This window comes from Lygodium microphyllum, chromosome 28 (genome assembly GCF_053477565.2).
Source record: "Lygodium microphyllum isolate KBCC chromosome 28, Lygodium_microphyllum_v1.1.10, whole genome shotgun sequence".
NCBI lineage: Eukaryota > Viridiplantae > Streptophyta > Polypodiopsida > Schizaeales > Lygodiaceae > Lygodium > Lygodium microphyllum.
Window position 1 is genome coordinate 2,584,660 of NC_141162.1, and position 11,154 is coordinate 2,595,813.

Genomic DNA, 11,154 nt, shown 5'->3' on the forward strand with positions numbered 1-11,154 from the left:
TGACAATAATATGCTGGGACATATTAGGAATGCAGAGAATTCATATGCAGCTTGGACCATACTTGAAAGTATGTTTTCCATAAATACAGAGGTATGAAAGATTCAACTCAAGAGTTGAATACATTGAAGAAAGGGAATATGTCTATCAATGAGTATGCACTGAAGGTAAGGAGCATTGCAGATGCCTCGGCAACGATTGATGCAATGTCCGATGATGATGATGTGGTGTTGTCTACCTTGGGTGGACTTAACAATGAAAAGGCTTGGAAGTCTTTTGTAACTTCCGTATATGTCAGAAAGCCATTTCCAAATTTCAATGAGTTGGTCTCCCTTATGATCACTGAAGAGATCAACATGCAGAGTGAGACATCTGAAAAAAGTGGTGAACAGGTCCAAGCTTTCTACTCCAGTTCAGGAAGGGGACATGGCAGGTCCTCTTCAAGAGGTCGTGGTATAGGACATGGTAGTGACAACCAGCAAAACAGATTGAATCAGCAATTTAGCGATATGCAGGTTTCAAGAGGTCGTGGTAACTTTAGAGGCAGGGGGAGCTTTAGAGGAAGAGTTGGATGGCAGAACAGAGGTTCTAACAAATCTGGTATTGTGTGTCACTACTGTGGCAAAATAGGTCATATTGCAGCCTAATGTTATGCTAAGAAAGATGATATTCACAGTGGTAAGTTGCAGCAAGGATGCATTATCTTCACGACAGAATGAAGACAAAAATAAATGTTTGTTTGTTATGCAGCATATGTTGAATGTTGTTACAGGAAAGGGAACACATGATGATGTTTGGTATGTTGATTTAGGTGCATCCAATCATATGACCAGCCATGCAGAATGGTTTGGAGAGATGCAGAATTTGCAAAATACAGGTTATGTGCAAATGGGTGATGATTCATGCCACTCAATTTCACATATTGGAAAAGTTCCATTACCCTTGCATGATGGTAAGACAAAGAGTCTTTCAGATGTATTACATGTGCCATCTATTATAAAGAACTTAGTGTTAGTTGGTCAAATGGTAGAGCAAGGGCTACAAGTCAGATTTAATGCAAAGGGCTGCTTTGTAGAAGACTTCAATGACAAGTGCAGGTTGGTTGCAAAGGAAAGTAGAGTTGGACGTATGTCTACTCTGGATGTTGGAATTCCTACTATGAATGCTGCTATGTATGCTAAAGGAAAAGGTGTTGTTGTAGATATTGAAATTTGGCACAAACGCATTGGACATGCAAATGTACAAAGGCTGAAATTAGTGCAGTCCAGGGTTAGTTACAGGTTTTCCTACATTTAGAGTTGTAGAATTTCATAAGGTATGCGAAGCATGTCAGTTTGGTAAGCAGGCAAGACAACCCTTTTCACATGACAGAGATGTAAGCAGAAATGTTCTTGATGTTGTGCATACAGATATTTGGGGGCCTACACAAAATGTATCTCTTGGAGGCAGTTCATACTTTGTCACATTCATTGATGATTGTGCATACAGAAATGTCATTGATGTTGTGCATACAGATATTTGGGGGCCTACACAAAATGTATCTCTTGGAGGCAGTTCATACTTTGTCACATTCATTGATGATTGTTCTAGAAAGTTGTGGGTATATTTTATGAAGGAAAAGAGTGAAGCATTTGAGCACTTTAGAACTTTCAAGGCTGTAGTTGAAAGAGAAACATGCTTGAAAGTAAAGTGCTTGAGGTCAGATGGAGGGGGAGAGTACCTCTCGAATGAGTTCACTGATTTTCTGAGGTCTCATGGGATAAAGAGACAGTTCACATGCAGGTATACCCCACAGCAAAATGGGGTTGCAGAAAGGAAAAACAGGTATATTGCAGAAGTTGCACGCGCCTTGAGGCTGAAAAGAATATGCCTAAGCATTTTTGGTATGAGGCTTTTCATACTGTTGTTTATATTATGAACAGAACTCCCACAGCTGTAGTTCATGGGATGACTCTCCTAAAGAATGCTTTACTGGCAAGAAGCCTGATGTATCGCACTTAAAGGTATTTGACTGTGTTGCATATATTCATGTGCCAGATGATCTACAGAAGAATCTTGATCCAAAGGCAGAAAAATGTGTCTTTATTGGATACTCTTTAGAGTAGAAAGGGTATCGATGTTATAACCCTGTCACATGTAAGTTCAGAGTGAGCAGGGATGTCATCTTTGATGAAATGAGCAGTTGGTATGCATCTAGTGGTGATGCATTGGATGATGATGATGATCATGACACTCATGTGCAAGCTGAAAAGCAAGAATTACAGACTCTTAGTGGAACAGAGACATCATCTAGTAGTCCTTGGTCTGGGAGACTAAGGAGTAGCTCTACATCTTCAGGTGCATCTAGTAGCACTACAAGTAAAGACAAAGGAAAGAATAAAGTGTCAGATAGAATTGATGCAATTCTTGATGGAGACTCCAGTGGCTCAGAGAGCTTGGATGATGAGCTTGGTATTCCTTTTGTCAGGACACCAAGTGTACAGAGAGCTCATAATAATGTAAAGGCTCCATTGAGTGATTCGGTGGTACACAAATCTAGCAGGGTGAGATACCCTGTTAAAAGATTTGGTTTTGAAGGTTATGCAGCTCACCATTATCCTTATATGGTGAAACTAGTTGAGGATGTTGAGCCCACTTGTTTTGAGGATGCTGTTGGTCATACTCATTGGGATGCAGCAATGGATGAGGAGATGGCTGCATTAGAGGCCAATAAGACTTGGTATCTAGTATCATTGCTGAAGGGCAAGAAAGCTATTGGACGTAAGTGGGTTTATAAGATTAAGCACAATGCAGATGGTTCTATTAGTAGGTACAAAGCTAGGCTAGTTGCAAAAGGCTATGCCCAGACATATGGCATAGATTATGAAGAAACCTTCAGTCCAATTGCTAGGATGGCAACTGTCAGATGTGTGATTGCTTTGGCAGAGCAGCCAAAGGTTGGAGGTTGCAGCAAATGGATGTGAAGAATGCCTTCTTGCATGGTGATTTTCAGGAAGAAGTGTATATGGATTAGCTAGCAGGTTATAAAGATTTAGCACATCCCGTGTATGTGTGCAGGTTGAAGAAGGCGCTCTATGGGCTCAAGCAAGAACCTAGAGCATGGTCTGACAAGATCAGAGAATATCTTGTCAATATTGGCTTTTATGTTTCTGATGCTGATCACTCACTTTATATGAGAAAGAGAGATGCAAGTTTGGTCATCATAGTCATCTATGTGGATGACTTGATTATTACAGGTGATAGTGATGGTGGGATTGCTAAAGTCAAGGATTTTTTGAAGAAGAAGTTTGAGATGAAGGATTTACATGAGCTAAGGTACTTCCTTGGCATTGAGGTGATCAGATGTGATGATGGTATATGGTTGTCCCAAAGACAGTATGGCTTGGATATGTTGTCCAAGTATGGTATGACAGCATGCAAACCACTTTCAGTCCCATTGGAGCAGAATGTAAAGTTGAGTGCTGATGTTGGGGATGAGATAGAAGACCCTACTATGTTCAGGAGGATAGTGGGGAGTTTGATCTACATGACCATTACAAGGCTAGACTTGAGCTACGCTGTTGGTCTTGTGAGTCAGTTTATGCAAGTACCTAGAAAGCCACATTTGGATGTAGTCAGATGCATATTGAGATATGTGAAATCCACATTACATTATGGACTTTTCTATAAGGCAGGTACAGATGTACAGGTGTTTGGATACACAGATGCAGATTGGGCTGGTAGTATGTCTGATAGAAGATCTACTGGTGGATACATATTCTCTCTTGGTAGTGCAGCAGTTATTTGGAGCAACAAAAAGCAATTGACAGTTGCTTTGTTGAGTACAATGGCTGAGTATAGAGGTGCTGTTGTTGCAGCATGTGAGTTAGTATGGCTGCAAAATTTATTGGCTGATTTAGATGTGCCGGTGGAAGGTCCAGTTGTCATTTATTGTGACAACATGAGCAGTATACATTTGGCTAGGAACCCTATGTTCCATGCCAAGACAAGACATATTGAGGTACACTACCACTTTGTGAGAGAGAAGGTACTAGCAGGTGAGATTGACTTGGTGTATGTCAGCACACAGGATCAGATAGCTGACATCTTCATGAAGGCATTGGGTACAGAGAAGCTTCAAAAGTTTCAAAGCTTACTTGGAGTTGCAGAGATGCAGTTGAGCTTGAGGGGGAGTGTTGAGATGACAAGCTTAACACATGCGGACATTAATGATGGACCGCCTGGTTAGATGGGTCCACATGTCTACACTTAGCACGTTGGTGGTCATTATGACTCTCACATGGCCACTGACTTGTTACTTATTATATTCAATTCATTACACCTATTTACAGCTGGTATAGTTATAGCGCCAGTCGACTAGTATAGTCGATTATGCATTGTTTGACTTAGTAGGCCACTTTCCTTTATGTTGTATCTTATCTATACTTTGTGTACATTGTAAAGTGTGTGGAAGAAGAAGAAGAAACCAACAAGAAAACGTTTTGGCCTCCATTTCTCTTCTTGTCTCTTGAGTGAGCTTCTCCTTGTGCATTCTGTGTGTGTTCGGCACAACATCTTGAGCAAGTTCCCCCACCACACGATTCTTGACAAGAAATAATGGGATTTGAGATAAAAGCTATAGAGTGTAAGAGGTTTGAGATAGAGAAGAACACAAGAGAGTTATGTGGATACAAAATGAATCATACCCTTATTCTTTGTTATCTTCGCTTATGTATGATTGTATAGTGTGTGTATATACAAGGGGTTACCACCTAACTATTGACAATTGGTCATTACCCCAACAAGTCCCTCACTCCCTCTTATTCATTCTCACATCTTGGATAATAGAATAGCAAGAGAGGTAGGAAGCAAAGTTGGCACACACATGAATAGCCCTTTCTATTCTTTTTCATATGATTTTCAAGGTTAGGGCTTCCCCATTCCCCTTGGGCATCCAATCCTATTTATGACCACATGGCTAGCCTTTCCTCCTTTTCATGCATCTAGACCTTAGTTTGAATTAAACAATTAACTTATGTATATCCTAGTCTTATGGTGCTACTTCATTTGACAAAATTTTCATGGGGAGGGAGCTTGGCTCTCTCAATAAAGTATTCAATTGATCAATACAACAACCTCTTTTCAAAAATTATGGATCCTTTTTGTACTTGTAGTTTTAACATAGTTGTTCTGCCTTGCTCTCAAAAGGGACAGCCCTAGACTCTAGAGCTTCTATCTCCTTGTTTGGTGTGCTTTAGGTTTTTGTTGTCTCTTATTTTTTCTCTTCTCCTTCTCTTGTAGCCACATAAGGATGTGCTTCCTACTTAGGTATGCTTTGATCCTTCCTAAATTTTGTGCCATTTAACTATTGTCATTCCCCAAAATTTGCATTAGGTTGACAAGCTTTTTTGGCCTCAAAAATCACTCTACTACCCAATATCAACTACATCATGTTAACCCAAGGGGGGAGGGCATAAGGATTGAAAGTGCAAACCTATTCTCTTACACATGGGCATACTATATAATATGCAAGCCAAGGCTTATGATATGATATACTATGGCCTTATCAAGCCTTCACAATCATATTCTCATATTGACACAGGTCTTTGCAAATGCACTCGGTCATTTTTCAAGGCTTCTAATTGCCTTTGCATGTGGAAAGTTCTTTGTAAATTCACTCCCATTCATCCTCCAAGGCTTCCAATTACCTTTACTTGTGGCATTAGACAACCCCCTAAATAAATCCTATTGTGTGGTATTCCAATGTTCGAATATGAGTGGATTTGAGAGCTTGCATATTGATCGTCTCTTTTGGTAACACAAGTTTTTATCTTCACATATTATTATTGCTATGCTACTTCTCTCTAAGTGTGGTAAGAAGAGCTCCCTACACCAAGACTTTATCCTCTTCACTCCTAGTTATGGAGCTCGAAGCTGTGGAATACTATTCTCCTTTGCCCAAGATTACCCTCCAATAGTTATGCATTCTACAAGAGCAAGACAAATGATGAGCCAAAGCAACCCAAGATGAAGATGATTGCATCACACACATCCTTTGTGATGTTTTTCATATGGAATAAGCATAAAAGGAGAAAAGCATTAGTTGTAAGTCCTTCAAGTTTGCAAAGTATGATCGTCGCAAGGATGCTAATGTTATTCTAGCTTGGCTCAATCAGTTTGATGGTTATTTGGCTAATGAATCTTTCACTAAATGATAAAATTAAATGTGCCATTAATAACTTGTCTCACAAAGCTTCCCTTTGGTGAAATGTGCTCCATCATAGTGCCAACAAGCCAAGTATATAGGATAACTTCTAGTCTAAGGTAAAATAATCATTTTTACTTCCACAATTTCATCTCAAACCTAGATGCAATTGGGCCAATCTCTCATGGCAAGATGGAGATACTATAGCCATAATGGTTTGTAGTCAGGTATTCAAGAAAAGTTAAATAAACTCTAATATTCATCACTTTATGAAGCTATTTCCTATGCTCAAAACACAAAGAAAGAATTCTAGCTCATCTCATTCGCGACAATTAAGAAAAGAATAGCTAGTTGGTAAGTAACAATCACTCCTTTAAATGGCCTTATCACTCTCTTTGAAATGGCATAAATACCACTCCCCATGCGCCTAATGTTTCACTTAAGAATGGAGATGAAACTAAATCCTCTAAAATTAAAGATAAGCCTCAACTAATCTAAATACTTGATGCAAGCAATCCCACATTTTTGGTTATCGATGTCAAAAGCCTAGTTATGTTTGTACTAATGCCATGTTAAGATGACTCCCAAAAACACCACTACTTTTGAGCTTCAACACATGAAGTTGTTCCAAATTACACACCTAATTGGATAACTGATTATCTTCAACAAGAGCTAGCCAATGAAGTAAATCCATCATCAGAGGTAATCTATACACACTTGATTGGATGATCAACTATCTTCAACAAGAGGTAGCCAATGAAGAAAATCCATCATTAGGTAATCTAAACATAGTTTTATTTTTGAGAAATTAGGTGAAAGATTACATTTAGAAATCATGCCATCTTTGTATAAGATTAACTCTACTTTCCAAGGAATAATATACAATGGGACACAAGAAATAGAACAATTCTAAATAACCATGGCATTTTATAAAGAATTTTTTGATTTCTTGGTTGTTCCTCTATAGACTTTTGATCTCATTTTGGGTATGTCATTCCATCACCAATTATATACCTAATACTACTATCACACTCATAAAATTTCTTTTGAATTTTAGGGTCAAACTATAAATTTGCAAAGTGATTCAAAGCTTGAGACATTTCCTTTAATTACTCATACACAAGTTAAATGTGCAGTTAGGAAACATAGTGAATCTTGTATGGTTTATGCCACTAAGGTTAAGGAAACTAAATCTCCTACTCATAGTCCCAGACAACAATGTTTTCTTGATGCTTATATTTTTTTTTTGCCAACAATTACCCACTATGATTACCATCTTTGCAAGCTAATCTAGACCATAAGATCTAGACATAGTGCACTACCCCACAAGGAAATCCAATGACAAATCCTCTATGAACCATTACACAAAGGTCTGGCATTCGACCCAACCCTTCACCATTTGGATAGCTTGTACTTTTAGTAGCGAAGAAAAATAAGACATACAAAATGTGTATGAGTATCACACACTTAATAACACCACACTCACAAAAATAGAAACCTCATTACATGTGTTGATGATATACTAAACAAATTAATAGGAGCTATTTTTTAAAAGTAAAAATGATTTAAAATCTGGATATCATCAAATTTGAATGTATTCAACTAATAAGTAGGAAATTTGGTCGCTACGACTGTATTGTAATGTCATTTGGTTAACTAATGCACTTATAACTTTTGCGAGGCTAATCAACAAAATTATATCTAGGTCACATCATCTCTATCAAAGTATACAAGTTGCTCTAAAGAAAGTTGTTAGATAAGCTCAATGATCCACCCTCATAAGATTCCACCAATGATCAATGGTGCTCAAAGTTGTAAGGCCCCCATTATGAGGAGAAGGCATGTATGAGCCCGACGGTGGGTCTTGACTCGTATGCCAAATTACATATATGTGATCCTATGGGAAAAAGTTGACCTTTGTGGATCTAAGGATTTAGATTAGATAGAGTACTTAAGCTAGTCACAACTTGAGGCACAATGCACCAAGTTGTGGGGTGTGGAAGTTATCAAGGACCCCTATTTTGGATCCAAGGGTCCTAGAAGTGATCCCTATTTAGGGGGTTTGAGGAGGGCAAGTTCCCTTGGCTAGATGGTGTCATGAAATTCTTTGCCCATGATCTAAACATTAAACTTTTAACCTTTACATATATCACTTAATCACTTCTAATCTAGACATGCTACATAGAGACTTGACTAGTGCAATAAATCTTAAAATCCTAGGTCCATCAACATATGGCATGGTGTAATAAAGATGGGGGCTCTCTGCCTTAAAGTGCAATAAATTTATCATGGGTCCTTGAAAGATGATTGATTTTAGATACTTACTCTTAACCTTCCTTGCATTGCTTACATGAAGTTGCTACAAGTTTTGTAAGTCATGCTACATATGACATGGTATATGTGATCATGGACAATCATATGGCTTGGATGAGCCCCTAGCTACATATGGCAGTAGTGAAGTTACTCTAGAAACATGACTCACAACTGCATTAGGAAGAAGAATCACTTAAGTTCATGAAGTTTACTATGTTTGTGAGCATAGGACATTGTGTATGTCTTACACTTTACTTATGTGACTAATAAAATAGTCAAGAAAGAAGGCAAGAAGAGCATGCCATTTTTTTCACCGCATTTTTTGGGCTGAGCAGGCACCATGGATGGAGAAGGGGGAGAGGTATCCAAAGCCACCACACAAAGGGAAAGTTCAAGCCATGCATCCACAAGTAACTACAGATGACTCCATTTGACATGTAGGTGCTACTCTTCTCATGCACTGACAGAAATGGAAAGCTACTCTTGGCTATGTAAAACAAGGAAAAATTGTGTATTTAAAGGGCAGCAACCCATACATACAAGAGCTCTATTATGAGTCTGAAGGAAGGACTAGGCCTACTGATTTGTGTATGCTGAGTTTGATATCCCATGTCAAGAGAGACATTAAACTCACTCCCTTGAGTCCTTTAAGAGTTGAATAGGGACTATTATTGGTCTTCCAATTTTATAATCTAAAGGGCTGAAGTTCATCTACCTGCTTTATTGTTTAATCTTGACACAAAGGACTCATTCTTGCTCTTGGAAGCTTATTGCAACCTACTATTGTGGAAGCTTGAAGAGAGGAGTGTCAAGAAGCTTTCTTGACTTATTTATGTGATAAAAGTGGGCTGAATATTTCAGCCCAAACAAAGAATTGTGGGCAGCAGCAATTATTTTCCTCCTCTTGAAGATTCATGATCATTTACTAGACTTACTTGACATTGATATGCTTGATGCAACTTGACATTGCAGAAGCATTGTGGAAGGGGTAGCAAGAGAGCATCTTGATTGCTCTATGTACATGCTTGGACTGATATAGATACCTAATAACAGGGCTGTCAAGGGCAACAATAATTCCTTCTTCTCTCCTACTTCTATATGCTTATTTCAAGCTACCTACTACTTGTTACATGCTCTTGAATATAGGGGTTGTTTTTTACTTCATCAAAGTGTCTTCTTGGGAGATAGATACCATGTATGTGGGCTGAAATAGGCAATCCTCACAATGCTTTGTGGACTCTATTGCTTCATATGGTATGATTTACACTTGCATTTGGTTGATCTATGCACTCTATGTTAGGGAAAGTTTATGCTATTATCAGAGGTGAATCCTAGAAGCTTTATGGGCTGATTTGGAGCTAATATCTTTAGTCATATTTAGAGTTTTAGCTACAGTAGTGTTCTTTTAATTCATTTCCTGCTCTTCAAAAAACATATTGTCAAAATATGCAAGTATTATGTGTCCCTATGGTAGGGAAGTGTTTGTAGACCATTCATAGATGCTTTGAATTGAATTAAGAAGAACTTTATCTTTTTATTTCTTGGCTATGGTATCTTGTCCAAATCCTTATCAGGTTCTCTATTTTAGCTCTTTTGAAGCAAGTCTCTTTGCCCTACAAGCCTTGTAATTGACTCATGAGCTTATGTTCCTAACAGTCTACATTGAATGTAATCATGAAAATTTGATTCATGCTATGGTATCATGTATGCATGATGGGTTACAGAGTTGTTTATGATACATGAGAGCATATTGTACTTGACTTCATAATTGCTCTTATAGTCAAGAAAACAAGCTTGATTTGAGTTAGAACTTATGAGGTAATACTCATGTGATCCTTGCTAAGAATATGCAGGTGGAAACTCTATTAACATCTTGAAGGATTTGGCTTGAAAACCTTCAACTCTTCTCTTATCTCTACCATATCCGGAGTTTAAGCTCTCAAATCCAATACAATCTTATTTCTCAAACCCCTATGATTGACCGTGAAGAGCCTCTTGAACCTTTAAACATTCACTATAATCTACCTATCTCTTGAAGACACATCTCCATTTATCTTGTTTAGTTATCTTGCCAAACCCTTGTGGTGACCTTCATCCCTACGCGCTACGACATTGGTGAGCCTGACGTGAAGATCGGTGCAGAAAACTCCAAGATGGGAGATTCTTCAAGAGATACTTTATAGCACTTGCGCATACTCCAGCAGACTTAGCAACAACAAATCCAAATGTTACAACAACAACAAAAAAGGCAAGATGAAGAGAAGATTGATTCCACAGCTATATCAAGGCTCTAGAAGAAGTTGGGCATGAATTAAAACAATTTAATGGTCAAAATGTCTCTGTATTCATTTGCTTGTATGTTGAGAAAATGCTCTTCTTTGGTGTGCCGCAACATGCGTGGAGCCATTATTTTGCCAAACTAACCAAGCATGGTCTTCAAGAAAGAATCTATGTTTTTTTTCAACGAGATGCGGGTTGGGCTGCATTTTAAAAACCCTACGTGAAGAATTTTTCTTAGAAGACTTTGATCTTATGATGAAGAAAAGTTTCATTGATTGGGTTGAAAAACCCAATAAAGGTTTAGCTGCAACAACAGCTCTATACCATGAGTTTGAAAGTAAATTTGGACAACTTGATGCTAAAGACCAACAAAGTATGG